General features: G+C 39.5%; 1 long non-coding RNA gene across 1 annotated transcript in view; it reads right to left on the reverse strand.

Annotated features, from left to right (window-relative positions):
• Positions 1-2,306: 2,306 nt before the first annotated feature.
• Positions 2,307-15,921, reverse strand: part of LOC140464226 (uncharacterized) — a 36,710-nt gene continuing 23,095 nt past the window's right edge. The window contains exons 2-3 of the long non-coding RNA XR_011954886.1: positions 5,273-5,397; positions 2,307-2,380 (exon numbers count right to left, since the gene is read on the reverse strand). This is a non-coding gene — a long non-coding RNA (uncharacterized lncRNA). The remainder of the gene's footprint in view (positions 2,381-5,272; positions 5,398-15,921) is intronic.

Genomic DNA, 15,921 nt, shown 5'->3' on the forward strand with positions numbered 1-15,921 from the left:
ATGCAGCCTATGTATGGAGCAGAGCCTTACATTCCAGGGCTGCCTGAAGGTTAATCCCCAATGATATAAGTAAGGAAGTTGAAGGCTCCATAGCAAGATTCTAGAAGAGTTTCCCTTCCGTTAGCTGTCACTCCTGCGTCGGATCCCATCCCTCTTCACAAGGCCTCTCTGCAGTCTGTCACTGTGCGGCACGGTAACAAAAAAATAGCCAAACTTATAATATTGAATACCAACAGACACCTTTGTTTATTAACACTTTTTCTAAAAAAGGAGTTTTATCTTTTCTCAGTAACACATCACCTGCAATATTAGTAAAGTTTTAACAAGAATATTTAGAAGTGTTACATTTTGGAAGAAGATTGAATACTACTTTCTTAAAATTCAGCTCTAACTGTTGAACTGCACACTTCACATCAAGACACAATGTAATGGAGTATTGTTTCAATGCTTTATGACTCAAGCCCTGGTAAAGAAACATATTATTTTTCGCTAAAACTGTCCCACGGTAACACACTGTTGACATAAGGCAGGTCAAGCATCATAATTGCTATAAAATGTACTTGTCCAACCACATAAGTACTTACATCACAAAGAGTTACATCAATGCTGTCATTTCTGTCATGCCATGTCACAGTAACTGTCACTAACCCCAGGGAATCACAGTAACCAAGATTTATAATATGTACAACTTGCTTCCCTTCTGAATATTATTCAAATAGGAGCTAACTCGTGTTATGTTCCAAGGTTGTATAATGCAATCTTGGGAGTTCAAATGACTGTATAAACCACTTGAACTGTTCTGCTATGATTTATGACATCATCTAAACTGCAAGACCATGTTACAATCTTGTAACACATTTAAAGCTGGTGATTGTTTCCAGTATAGAAAAAGTGCAGTACAGCAGTTTTCAGTGAGGAGACTGCTGCGGTCAGGCTGTGCTATCAAACTTGGCATATCCATATTGAAGCAAATCAGGAAACACTGAAAATTTATAATAACTATAAGCAGCATGCCAGAAGACTTTTTTTAATGCAAGCATTAGAAATTTAAACTAATTTCACAAATCTTGCTTTTATGTTCTTAACAGAATCTAATCCATGCCAAGGTTTGCAATCTAGTAACTGGTTACCCAAGGGGACTTGTGGGCTCAGTTGGCAGGTTTGTGATGCAGAGTGATGCCAGCAGTGTGGTTTCAATTCCCACACTGGCTAAGGATTCTCCTTCTCAATCTCTCCCCTCAACTAAGGCATGGTGACTGTCTGGTTAAACCATCAAGGTGTCTCCCTCTAATGAAAGCGATGCCTATGATCTGGTAAGCCTAGGCAACTTTACCTTCATAGTTACCCAGCACTTTTAAAAAATATATTTTGGTAAGAGAAAAGGCACGTCAATGATTTGGATTGCAAGGCTTTGCTTGAGGCAAGTTGGACCAGTTTGATACTTGAAGGATATCAAGATTACATGAGCATTCCTGGCAAGCATGGAAAACAATGCCCCTTCTGTCCTGTTAGGTGGACACATCTATGAGGAGAAAGTGGAAACTGCAGATGCTGGAGATCAGTCAAAACGTGTGGTGCTGGAAAAGCACCGCCGGTTAGGCAGCATCCGAGGAGCAGGAGAATTGACGTTTCAAGCATATGCTCTTCGTTAGGAACGAGCCACATCCATGACACTATTTTGAAGAGAAGTTATCCCTGGTATTCTGGCCACAATCAAATCACAAAAATAGATTTTCTGATTATTACTGCAGTGTTATGTTTGTGGATGTTTTCCGAATGCAAATTGTCTGTCAAGCTACTATGGTGACTGCACTTCAAAAATTACTTAACTGGCTGTAGAGCACTTTGAGATGTTAGATAATTGTGACAGGTGCAATATAAATGCAAGTTTTTCTTTCTTCTGGGCTGCCCAAAATCATCTTAAATATGCAAGTTAGAACCTGAAAGCACAGACCTATATAGATCAAAGGATCCCGAGAACATTATTATGAGTATTAAAAAAAGCTGACCAGTCTGAATCCATCTTGCCATTGCATTAGAGCATGGAGCCATTCCCAACTCAACTATCTTAATTACACTGGGACACTTAAGTTATTTAAGCTATATTTACACATAGGAAGAGACCAAGATTAAGAAAGACTGCTGTCAGTAGAAATATTTCAATATCAAAACTATTGAAAGAAGTGAATCTGTAATTTTTAAAAAGTGTTCATTTATTGAATACACTAGCTTGATACCTGCTATAAGCATCACATACAGTATTGCCTAAATCAGATGTGATGTAAATTAGGCAAGTTGAAAAAAGGTGGGCCCACGTTCAGAAACCCTTCTGCTGTTTCTTCTCATTATATAATTTCCAGGACTGCATCCAAAGAGTTGCCTGAAAAAAAACATTATGCAATAATACTGCTGTGAAGACTTGCTGGTCAGCTTTTTAAAGTATCTAAAACACAAGTCAGAACCAAGATGAAAATGATTTCTCTGTGGGAAGTGGAAAATTATTCCAACTCAATTTACAACCGCTTACACTAATGAATTAATTTACATTCCTTCACAAGATGATTAGTCATCGGTAACAATATTTTGAGCATATACATTTGTGAAGGAGACATATGCTGTTGCTTAACAGTTGGATGTTCTTTTGAATACTGATTGAATTACTCAGTGTTGAATAAAATGTGATAATTGCCCTATACCTGTTGAACAGATAGCTAATTAATATGCATTCATTGTTTAATGATTAGCTTTGATGTGTATTAACATTTGTCACTTGAAAATCTTCAAAAACAGGGGCTGAGTTCCATAAATTTTCTCTCCTTGAAAACACGCAAGATCCTACACTTTGCATCTGCGCCATTTGCTTCAAATAAGCCACATTGCATCAAAGCATTTACTTCCATTTGCCAATCTAAATTTAAGATTTAAACAGGCTTAAAATTAACATTATAAATAGGTTATTCTTTGAGCGAGGCCTTCAGAAGGAAGTCATCACCAGGTATGTTGAGTTCAAACTATTTATCTCTTACAAAAATAACTTTTATCTACATTGTGGCTTTATTGTAATAATATGTCCCAAAGCAGTACAGAGGAGTGATAAGAGACAAACTTTGACAAAGTTTCGAACAGCTTACAATAAGGTAGATTTTAAGGAATGTCTTAAAGAAAGGAGCAGTAGAAGTGCAAAGAGGTTTAGAGAAAGAATTAGAGGGCTTGAATTTCCTGTAATCTTAGTTACAAGGAATAACACCAAATTATACTTGTATATGGTGAGTTTGCCACTCCGCTACTATTGTTTTCTGATCTGATGTAGCTCTGCCTTTCTGGCCCAGAATTCCAAACTAGCCTCTCCAGGATCTTTCTTCACTGTGCATGATCAATGGGGAGATCCAAGGAAAACATCTTTTTTGGAAAAGTGACTGATTTCTGGCAAGTTCATTCATTTACTGAAGCACTTAAAAGCTTTGGGACAGGTAATGAGCTTTTCAGCTTGTAATGAGTAAGTGTGAGTGAGGTGACTGCGTAAGAGGGTAGGGTTTCAAGTGGTGCAATCCCTTCAGGTTGGGTCAGAGGAGACTGGAGCATCAAATGGACTAAAAGTGCGAGGGAAGGGCAGGTTCACTGCTGCTCAGGAGTTAGAACTGTTCTTTCTCTGTCTAACATTTCCTGGTTAACTATGCAAGAAAGAGAGTCTGACCTGGCAAATGTGTAAAGCTCCTTCATGCCAACAGTAAGCAACATTCCAAAGCACCCCTCAGAGAATCGATCACCTGAGCTGAAAAATCAAAGTGCATGTGTTGTTTGCACAGCTGCATTTTAGTGAAGGTTTAATTGGCTGCCCAGTCCCTAATTAAGAATGACTTTCCATTTCTCATTGAATGTATTTGCTTTGTTGTTAATAAGTATTTGTTGTAATATTTGCTTGTATTTTTACTTTTTTTGTTTTGCTTTTCTCTCCTTTTAGTTTTCCTTTTTTTTGCTTCATTTTCCCTTCATTTTTCACCACTGCTGCTCCTTTGTTCATCAAGTCTTGTGGTAGAAGATTTCAGCCACGAGAGCGAATTTACACAAAATAAGAGGTAATGGCATTATTTATTCAGTGAATCAGAGAGTAATAATGGCAAAACCAACCAACCTTTGCAAACAGGTAAGCCTTCTTAGTGTAGAAATCAATCTTTAGTGATTTTTTTAGTTGCATTTTATTTCAAGAGAACTTTATCACTATACTGTGAGGACTATTAAGCTGCCAGTTAAATCAAAAGAAAAAAGCAAGCCATAAGTTTATGTTTTTTTCTTCAAGGGAGAGAGAAGGATTCACTGCCTTACACAGATTTGTAAACTTCAGCCTTGCTTGTACTTTCAGATTCACTGTTAGAATTTCTACTAGCTTAAATAACTCAGATGTTAATCATAAAAAAATTAGCCCTGTCTTCTAATTTTGACTACCTATGCTGTCATGCTGCTATATGTACAGAAATACTGACTGAGCTAAATGCCTGAATTCTATGTTGTCTAAAATTGTTATCTAGATGATCCTCAATTGTTTCTTTATCGACCACCAATACCTTGGAGTGTCCTTTATAAATGGCCACCACCACTAATCATGATGTGCATTTCGCCTCTAGCAAGATATTTTCTTTTAATTCATTCATGCGATGTGGCATCACTGGTTAAGCCAGCATGTACTGCCCATCCCTTGTTGCCCAGTTAAGAGTCAATTCCTTGCTGGAATCATGTGTCGGCCTCCTTTCCTGAAGGACATCATAAACCATAGGGTTTTTATGACAGCTGACAGTGGTTTCATGGTCATTATTAGAACCTTAATTCCAGATTTTTCTTTTTAATTAAAATTCCCCCATCTGTCAGGATTTGAATTGGGTCCGCCGTTCTGAGAAGATTCACCAGACCCGAAACATTAACTCCGATTTTTCTTCACAGATGCTGCCAGGCCTGCTGAGCTTTTCCAGCAACTTCTATTTTTATTTCCGATTTACAGCATCCACAGTTCACTAAATTTTTATTTAGTACCTTACTCCATTCACTTCCCTCCAAATCCAATTTATCTTCACTGAGGTGCAGTTCCCAAAACTGAATACAATATTTCAGATGCTGTCTAATTAACTGCATCCCCAAATCCACACCACCCTGCTAACCCATATACTGTAGACTCCTTGCTATAACGGCAAACAGTGCATCAGTGTTTTTTATTTCTTTTGTCCACTGGCTTTCAGTGATTTCTGCATGTCTCTCTCTGCTCATCCAACTGTCTGCTTACCATTTTGAAAATACTCTGATTATCTTTCTTAGATCCAAAGTGGATGATTTCAGACTTCATGGAAAAGGTCTTTCTATTCACCTTTACCATTATTATTAACCAGTAGATAGCAACCAGTTTGAGCCCTGCACGAAAACAAAAAAGAATCCAAGTCATTTTACACTCTGAGTTACTATTTTCTGGCACAACAGAAAATGCAATAAGGCTTAAATAAAACAGCTGAGTAAGATTCACTGCAATAGGGGATTAATATTTGAGGGTTCCTGGCAATTACTTTTGGTGACAGTGGATGGAAGAAAGATATTTCAATGGAGATCTGACCTCTGCTTAGTTATTTGCACCACTGCCTACCAACAGTCACACACTGCAAATGTTAGGTTACAGCAGAGAATAGCCTTCATGAGCTGTATGTTTTCATAAGGTGTACTAATGTAATATTGTATATATTAATACAATACAATGTAATTCAACTGATTCATTTCTTATTCCCACTCACATTGAAAATGCAAAATCACCTATCAACCATCCACACAATATGCTACTGTACTTTAAATCTAGCTCGTTTAAAGAGACCATGTTTTATTTTACTCTTCCCCACGCACTCCCAGCAACATAACACTTGGCATCACATCACATTGTTGATCTGATGTTTGCCAATTAGTTGGCTCACACTGGATTTTTTTTTGGTTAAAAATTCTGACTTCTGCTCAAACCTTCACACAATGTCCGCTGTTGCTGGGGGTGGGGGAATGAGGAGCCAGACCCACAGCACAGACGTTTAGATCAGAGTGGTGCTAGAAAAGCACAGCAGGTCAGGCAGCATCCGAGGAGCGGGAAAATCGACGTTTCGGCCAAAAGCCCACAGCACAGAAGTGGCTCGGGACTGTTTCGGCCAAAAGCCCACAGCACAGAAGTGGCTCGGGACTGATCTGATTATGGTACCCAGCTCAGGGCAGGTCCGCAGCTTCAGCAGAAAATCAAGGGGCCTCCAGAGCGGGAGGCTCCAACCCAACTTTAGGGGCCAAACATTCGGTTTCTCTCCCTCAGCTCCGAAGGGCCTGCTATGGCTTCCCTCCTGAGAATTTGTTCTTTAAATGCCCACGTCCAGGGCGTCCCCAAGTCGAGGTGTCCTGACAATTCCCTGCCTACCTACCACGGCTGTCTCCGCCTCTTTTGGTGGGTGTTCTGAGGTTTCGGAACCTCTTGTCAATTCATCATAGAGTCTGTGAGAGGAACACGATTAGGAAGCCGCTTCTTGGAAAACTGCACCATTGGCTGGGCTGCTGCTGGATGCGAAGTCGGGGCCTCCATTTGGTCCCAAAGCCATTGAGAAACTAACTCCAGCCCAAACCTCTCACACTCTCATTGCAAGTAACTTCATTGCTTTGCAATTGAATACATATATTTGTTGTTGTTTTACAAACTCTCCTTTTTAAAAAAAAATAGCATTACTTATGCTTTCCAGTTAAAAAAAGGGCAGCAGAGTGAAGGGAACAAATGGCTGTAATTCCGTGTGTGCTGGGATGCTGAATATTTTATGCCACTGAATGAGCTCAGATCCTTCTTTTGTCCCCGAGTGATATATTTTAGTTTAGTAAATGGGAAACTTGGCACTGACGGAGAGGTCCATTCCTGGTCCTTGCTGAATAGTTTCATTTTGTCACGCTAAATTTTAATCAACCGCTCGCTTTAATGACTTCATTGGAATCAAATAGCATAATTGGCTGGTGTCTCGGGTTTGCCAATTCATCAGAATAAAAACTGAAAATGATTGTTTTTTTTAACCTATCAGTAGCTTCGCTATTCAAATACTGCCCAGGTTTTGAAACTGCAACGTCTGATCTTTCAGATATCGATTAAAACAATAATGGCAATCTCTGCTGATTGAGCAACTTTACTTTGTCAATCTTCATTCCCAAAACTGTAATTGATTTTGTTTTTATTAAGTACTATATTTTTTCATTTAATTAGCTTTACCAGTAGCTGTAGAATTGTAGCGTAATAAAATAACTTGTGCACGTGTGATAACTGAGGCAATGTACTTATGCGTCCTTCTGTTAGCATTTTGTCCCAGGCGCTGCCATTTAAATCTCTCTCTCTGTGGGATGTCGTAAGTTGCTAATTAAATAAGTGCATCATAAAGTAAAATAAAAAGTGCAGATTTTGTGGCGAAGGTAGTGGAAATAGTGCTTTTCTTAGAAGATGTTAGAACTTTTCATGAAGTTTTAGTTACTTTAAATTAAATCTTGGTGTGGGTAGTCACATCGACAGTGAAGCCTCTAATGCAATAGTATGGTATTGAACATCTTTAGATTCCCGCAGCTTTATGAGATAAGGTACCAAGCTTTCATGGTACACATTTCCATCTTTTACATTATTTATGAGTCCCAGAATTATGTGAGCTTTGCTTTTAAAACCCGTCAATTAAAGTTCAGATTTGGTCAATCTGAATATTAAATTTGGGGGTTATTGCAATTTATTAAATGTGATTTGTTAAACCTAAGCTTTCATAAAAAATTCAGTCTCGGGATTTACTAATTTAACGAGTCTTTACTTTTCCAAAAGATTTAAAGTGAAGATTTAATGATCTCGGAGCTCATAAATGCCGTTAATAAATTAGACTTTAATCATTAGGATGGAACATTGCAAGATTTTAAAGATACATTTTTAATAGATCTGATCATTCAGGTTTGTTTAACAAATTTGAGTATAAGTGTTTGAATATCTTCAGATTTTAAAATAACTTATTGTAAATAAGTACCAAATTTGCTAATTTAGTAGGATTTTGATTTAGAAGGACAGATTCCTTGCTAAAGGGTTTGGAAATCTATTTGTTATATCAACCAGAAAGCTATACATTAAGACCAATACTTTTACATTTCACACTCCACAACACAAGCCATGCAGTAAGGGAAACAAGTAAAGATTAGAAAGAAATAATAACTGGAAATTCAATAGCCTGTTTTGGAGAATGAACTCTGTAAATCCTTGTGCTGAATGTGATACACCAAGTTTGAAAGGCAAGGCTTTTTGTACATTCTAAATTATAAATGTACATTTATTTAAAAACAAACAATTTGCAGGTTTAAAACTGAAAGAGGAGACATAACTACTCTCTTGTGCTTTTCTCTCAGAAATGTCTGTCACTGATTGAGTGGAAAAGTTTATTTTATTGTTTCAGAGAAAATATTCTGCGTTTTCCTCAAGGCGTTATCTTCCCAGAAGTAACAGAAAACAGAAAAACAATTTCATTAGCTTACCAGTCTGTTATCGTGACATCAATAGTTATCAACATTATCATTTTGATATACTGCAAACCTACAAATCCAACTGTATGCCAAGTTATCAGCTTCAGTAAAACTATATTTAAAAGCAGTACTGAACATAAATAGAGGCTCAGGAAAAAAAATGCATTTTTATGATCAGAACAGCCTGAATAAAAAATAAAATGTTGATCTTGCATTTCTCCAGCATGGTTCTTTTATACAGTAAAGATCAGCAGAATCTGCCACAACTAAAAACTCTGAAGCAGTTAATTCAAATTGTCTTTTACTTCACATTAGGTTAGAAAACAAAATAAAAATAATCTCCCCCACCACAACACACACTCAATGAGAGGCAGTTTGTCCCTTTCGTAACAAAAAGAGGCCTCCTGCTTTTCAAATTAGCACTTAACTTTAATTTTTTTGTGCTGACCCAACAATAAAGGACATCTTCTGGAAAAGGTATGAATTTTTTTACAGTACAAATTTTTAACTGCCTTTGGATAAGATTTGCAGTGAGGAGAAGTGTCAGATAGAAAATATATAAATTAGCATATCCTCAAACATGCTCCAAGGCACTTAAAGGCAGTAATGAATTGTTTCTACCTACTTAAGGACAAAAAGAGCCTCTCCAATTTACATTTCCCTGGAGGGAGGTAAATGTAAAGATTGAAATTCAAATGACATTTCACTGAGAGAGGGAGATTGATGATAGGTATAGTCACTATGGTTACCTACAAATATAAACAAAAAAATGCAGTCCTGCTGCACCAATTCAACCACCACCCATATTATTGCAGAGTTGTCTTAATCTAATTTTAATCGCTCAATCAACATCACAATCAACTATTTTAAATTAGGCAACCAAAAGGTAGCACAAACTAATTGTTATTAGTGCAACGGTGCACAGAATCAGATGGTAGCAATTTTAATGTAAAATTCTAACTTATAATGTTGAAATTTCTACAGTGCTAATTATCTACAAAGATATGTAGAAGTGCATTATATTGATTCACAGACATAATTAGTGAAATGTTGCCTGAGCTTGTGAACAGTATTTTTCTGCATTGAATTATCACCAATCCAATACTGGTACATTGCCAGATTGGGACTTCAAACATTCCAAACTTAGTCCAGCTTCTAAGTGTCTTCAGCATTATTGTGCAAAGCCTCCTGAATAGAAGGTTCTTTGTTGGGCTGGGTTTGCATTGTATCTGGTCTACCATGACCCAGTCGCTCCAGCTGCTAACCTGATGTTAACCAATGGGAAAGACAAATCAAGAGAAGAATGACTTGCACATGTACAGTATATATCATTTTTCAGGTCTTCAGGCCACCTGGAATCCCTCTACAACCAATGGTATGCATTGGAATTTTAGTCACTGTTATAATGTAATAAACACAGCATGCAATTTGTACCTATGCAATTTGTACAGATAACTTCCAGAAATGGAATGACAATGACTCCAGATAATCTGTCCTAGTGATGTTAATGAGATTAATATTGACTAGAATATCAGGTATAACTTCCCTAGTCCTCTTTGAAATAATATCTCAAGATATTTTACATCCACCTGAAAGTGCATCCAGAGTCACAGTTTTACTTCTCCAGAAGATGGTGCTTCTGACTAAGGGAGTACTGCACTGATGTGTCAGCCAGATTGCTATGCTCAAGTCTCTGGTGTGGGACTTGAACCCTCAGCCTTCAGACTCAGGGGCAATAGTGCAACCCATAGAGTCATGTGTGATAAATGACTACAGAAAATAAACCAACTGTAATCTCTGAATGGGGGAGGGAAAGTGGTTTATTTTGATTATCCACATGTTCCCGGTTTAATTTTATCTGCTCAGATAAGAAAACTGTGGCAACTAATAGGATCAGAGATCACGTGTAATATTACCATCATTTATAGTCTAAAGGAGCTATGGATTGAGAGAATTTATATACAGAGCAAACAGATAGCGAAGGTTTAACAAGATTCCAGGCATTGGCTCAGTCTCTAATGCAGATGGTGAAACCAATATAGTTTCACTTTAAAGAGAGGTTAAAGTGACAAATTGATTTTTTGTTGGTCTTGTAACATTTCTATCATCCAGAAAACTAACAATCTGCCTCTCACAGACATAGTTTATGATAATATTTTGATGTTGATATACTTCTCTAATAAATTATGCCATCGCATGATAACATGGAGTGACAGATGAGAGGTCCAGCACTATCCTAATCAGCTCCTTCAGAAATACATGCTTCAATTACTTCTAAGACCATGATGACACAGGATGTTGAATATCTCATTTCCAGTTTAGAGTTATTGAATTTCTGCATAGTTTACATTTCTGTGGTAAGTAATTCTATTTACAAATCATATATTCAAGATCTTTTGTATTGCCTACTATAAGAGATACCACAACAATAAAATGGAAACTTAATAGAGCTGACCTCTTAAACTGCTAGGGGTTTAAGCAGCATTTTTCTGATTTTACACTCCCGACAGGTAACCTAGTCTGCTGGGAACACACTCCAGCACACATTCCACACAATTTTCTGACTATAAATTGGGCATGAAATTATGTAAAATGTGTATTTCCTGTGGGCAAAAGTGACCTTCCAGGGCTCAGGTTTTCCACTAGCAGTGAAGTCCTGCTCCCTTAGCATTTTACCAACTGCCATCAATTCCTTTGTTGGTCAGAGCATTGAGTGTAGGAGTTGGAAGGTTATGTTGCAGCGATACAGCACATTGGTTAAGCCACTTTTGGAATATTGTGTGCAATTTTGGTCTTCCTCCTATCAGAAGGATGTTGTGAAACTTGTAAATCATTTCTGAACCATTTCAAGATGTTGCAAAGGTTGGAGGATTTGGGCGATTGGGAGAGGCTGATTACACTGGGGTTGTTTTCCCCGGAAAACAGACCCTTCGGTCCAACTTGTCCATGCCGACCAGATATCCTAACTTAAACTAGTCCCACTTGCCAGCACTTGGCCCATATCTTGACCATGTGTTTATTTATCCTACCCATACCCCACATGATTTTTATAAACCTCTATAAGGTCACCCTTCAGCCTCCGACACTCCAGGAAAAAAACACAGCCTATTCACATCTCAATGATTCCACGACTCTAATTCAGAGGTTGTTATCCAATTGAGGATAGTGCCCCACCTCCCAAGATGGCCCAAAGACAGGACTAGCAGCACTGCAGGTTGGGTAATGTCACCATTACAGGGGGCAGTGTTGAGGCATCACAAAGGAGACAGCATCATTGTATTGAAATGGCCATGAAAGATTTCTTCTTTAACCATCCCAAGGTCAAACAGGCAGGCTTAGGCAATCAGGGGCAGGAGCTGTCCACCATAGCCATAACTATGAGGGTGGGCATTGCCATCAAAGATCCCCTGCGTGAATGATGCAGCAGCTATACAGAAGAGCATTCAACCCTATTTCCAAGAATTTGCTAGGAGGTTACCAGGATTAACCTGCCAGTCACCCCATGTGCCAGAGGCCCCTCCTGATATGAGTAAAATGCCAGCAAGTGCAGGAGACGACCCTTAGTAGACCCTTCATTGGTGCAGACTCAAAAGAGTGTGGCACTGGAAAAAGCAAGCCAGTCAGGCAACATCCGAGGCTTCATTGGTGAAATTTGACTGGATGACACTGAGTCTGCTGCCATTGGTAAGATGCTACGGTGCCAGCAGCAGTTTTGAATGCCATCCACTACCATTTTCCCAGCCCTCAGAATGCAAACTCCAAATATGGTGTTTCTCACCTGCATAGCAAAACAACTTTGGAAAAGGAAGCAATGTAAAATGACAAGTATTATACTTCTGTTTAATAAAGGTGTGGTGGTGGGGGGTGGTCAGGATAAAGCCCAGAACGTACAAGTCAGTTCGTGATTGTTGTTGATAAACTGATCAGCCATATACGGGGCACACACTGAGTTCTCATTTCTGTTCTGGCTGTACATTCAGGAAGCTAGAGCAGAAGAGAAGGGTGGAGAGGAGCAAGAGGACCAAAGAAATGACTAACTATTGTTGGAAAACTTTGACAATGAAGACAATAATCATCCCATCTCACTGCCCTGAGGAGCTTCTGAATTCCTTTTGATTTCAAGGACTGAGGAACACAGGTTTGATATTTTAAACAAGAAATCCGTGGGGTGACTGAAGAACCTTTCTTTAAAGAAATCAGCAAATGATGTCACCTGGAACTCATTGCATATCAGTGATAATGACCAATGATTTCTACAAGAAGTGGGTAGATATGTGAGAGAAAGAAACTTGCAGGGATAGTGCGGTGAAATGGGACTGCGTGGATTGTTCAGAGAGCTAGTATAAACAGGTCAAATGGCCTCCTTCTGTGCTGTATGATACAAGGATGGGCCAGCATGTAAGTTGTGAGGAGGACATAAGGAGGCTACAAAAAAAAGGCATATGCAGGTTAAGTGAATGGCAAAGCTCCAACAAATGGATTATAATGTGGGAAAATGTGAAATTGTCCATGTTGGCAGGAAGAATAAAAAAAGCATTTTATTTAAATGGTAAGAAATTGCAGTGCTTTATAATCTAGGTACCTCAGTGCACAAATCACAAAAGGCTAGTATGCAGGAACAGCAAGTAATTAAGAAAGCTAATAGAGTATCATCAGTTATGGTGAAAGGAAATGAATTCAAGAGTGGTAAAGTTATCCTTCAGCTGTACAGGGCATTGCTGAAGTACTGTGTACAGTAATGGCATCTTATTTAAGGAAAGATGTAAATGTGTTGGAAGCCCATCAGAGAAGGTTTACCAGATTCAGTAACTAGAAGAGGTGTCTTCAGTGGAAACATTGAATATGCTGGGCTGTATCCACTGGAACTTAGAATAATAAAGTAAAACATACAAGACCTTGAGGAGTCTTGATAGGTTGGATGTGGAAAAGCTATCTGTTCTTACAGGAGAATCAAGAACTAGGTGTCAGTGTTTAAGAATAATGTTTGTTCATTTAAAACAACGATGTGAATTTCTTTTTCTCTCTCAAAAATCTGTAAATCTTTGAAATTCTCTTCCCAAAAAAAGTGGTGGATGCAGAGCCTTTGAATGTTTTTAAAGCTGAGATGGGTAAATTATTGTTAGGCTGGAGCGGTGGGTGGGTGGGTGGTTGTGAAAGGTGATCTGGGCGAGGCAGGAACGTGGATTTGCGGTTACAATTAAATCAGTCAGGATCTTATGAACTTGTGGAAAGAGTTGTTGGGCTGAACGTTCGACTCCTGCTCCTTATTCCTATGTTTACATTTCTGTGATTGCACCAGCTTTATCAACCACCTTGTATTGATTGTAACAAGGTCAGCCAGGTGCAACTCATAGAATATGTATTCCCTGGTTGGGCCTGTTAATCTGGTTCAATCAGGAAGCCCTGGCTGACAGATATAAACAGGACTTTCAACGGTTATGTTCCCTATGAGAGCTGGCCCTGAGGGAGCTGGATCAGTGTCAAGGACTATCCAATTTGTGTCAGGGAGGGAGCTGACTCTGAGCTAGCTGCCCACATCCAGTGTGTATTGCTACTGTTGGTTTCTGTGATTTTTGGGGGGAACCTGATTCTTAAACGGGCTGGTTTACAAAGCCAGTTTTGTTAACTGGTATTCCTTTTTTTATTGAGGACTGATTTCTAAATTGTCTGACCTACACAGTCAATGTGTTTCAGGTGTAACTCCGTTCTCAGTAGGGAATTGTTGTTTCACTGGCTGGTTACACCCTGTGTGTTACTCTTCACTCTTTTAATTTGAGAAAAGGACAATGTTGATTTTGTGGCAGGGCTTAGCCCTTGGCTATGGTTTTCTTTGTTTTTTGTATGTGTCTTCACTTTTTTTTGGTGTTTGGACCGAGTCCTTGTGAGAAAATGTATTTTACCAGATGAGCTGTTCCTGTGGGTAGGCCTGACCCTTGGACTATGCCTCTGTAAAGACTGAACACTTTGTGTGTGTGTGTGTGTGTGTGTGTATATATGCTGGGAGGTAAGCACTCGCTGTATCCTGGAGTTTGAAGAAGACCTTTCTTCAGGAGTGGACCAAACCTCTGTGAGTTAACTGTACCTTTACAATGTACTGTGTTCCTGTGAGTGGGCCTGGTTCTTATGGGCCAGGATTTCATGGAGACTGGAATCCTGTGTGCTATGAGGTGTGCATTTGCTGCCTTCGGGAGTGGACTCTGTCCTTGGTTGTGGACCTGGTTTTGAGCAATGGACTCTGCAGTTTGGAGTGAACTCCATTTCTGACAATGCACTTTGTATACTGGAGTTGACTCTGTTCCTGGGAATGGACTCTATATTTTGAACAGAACTGTTTGTGGTAATGGGCTCTGTACCAGAAAGGACTCTGTTTGTGTGTTGATAATGGGTTATCACCTGTACTGTCTTGTGTCCCTGAGCTGGGAGCTTCATAGGTCGTCCTGAAAGCTGTCACCCTGAGAGCCAGAGGTTGGGTAGGCCATCCTGTGAACCTGAAGGTTTGTAGGCTGTCCTGAAAGCTGGAGGGTGGGTAGGCCACCCTGAGGTCGGTCACCCCAGGAGCCAGAAGGTGGGTAGGCTGTTCTGAGCACTGTCATCCCAAGAAGGTGTATGCGGGATGGGCTGTCCTAGAGGTGGTTGGAAGGTGTTACAGAGAAGCCGAGAGCCAGAAGGTGGGTAGGGGCAGGCTGAGATCTGGAAGGCTTGTGGGCTGCCCTAGAAGTGGCCAGAAGGTGCCAGGGCAGTCCATGGGCTGGATGACATATCAGGATGGGTGAGAGTCCAATGGTATGTAGGGGCAGACGGAGAGCCAGAAGGTGGGTAGGCCGTCCTCAGCCCTGTCATTGTGAATTGTTTAATAAAAAATTAAAAAAAAACAAGAATTTCAAAGGTTATATTCACTCAGAGCTGGCTCGGAGGGAGTTGGATCAGTGTCAAGGACTCTCCACATGTAAATAAAGGGTGACTTGGTGACTGGATACTAGCCTCTGTGGGGTTATTTCACTTCTCAGTTCTTGAGATCAAATCAGACTCCAACTGGGAGGAAGCTGTAGATGGTGGGGAGAGGTAAATACACCAAAATATACTGTGGTATTGAGGCTGTGGAGAATGGGGGAGGAATCTTCCCTTTCCCAGTGAATATATTTTAATTGCTGAGGAAGCCACAAACCTGCTGTGAAAAGGAGGATTTAATGAACATCTGGACTGCAGGCTGAGTTTCAGAACTATTTGCTAACATGTGTGGCAGATAACAAGAGTCACAACAAGTTCACTTCCATGAGATGGCAAGGGGCAAGGAAACCTTACTGCAAAATACATTAGAGCATCTGGCAGCTAAGCTGATATCTGCAGTGAAGCCTGAATGTTAGCATAACTAATGTAATGCAAGCATATTAATCTAGTGAG

Source organism: Chiloscyllium punctatum, chromosome 39 (genome assembly GCF_047496795.1).
Source record: "Chiloscyllium punctatum isolate Juve2018m chromosome 39, sChiPun1.3, whole genome shotgun sequence".
Lineage (NCBI taxonomy): Eukaryota > Metazoa > Chordata > Chondrichthyes > Orectolobiformes > Hemiscylliidae > Chiloscyllium > Chiloscyllium punctatum.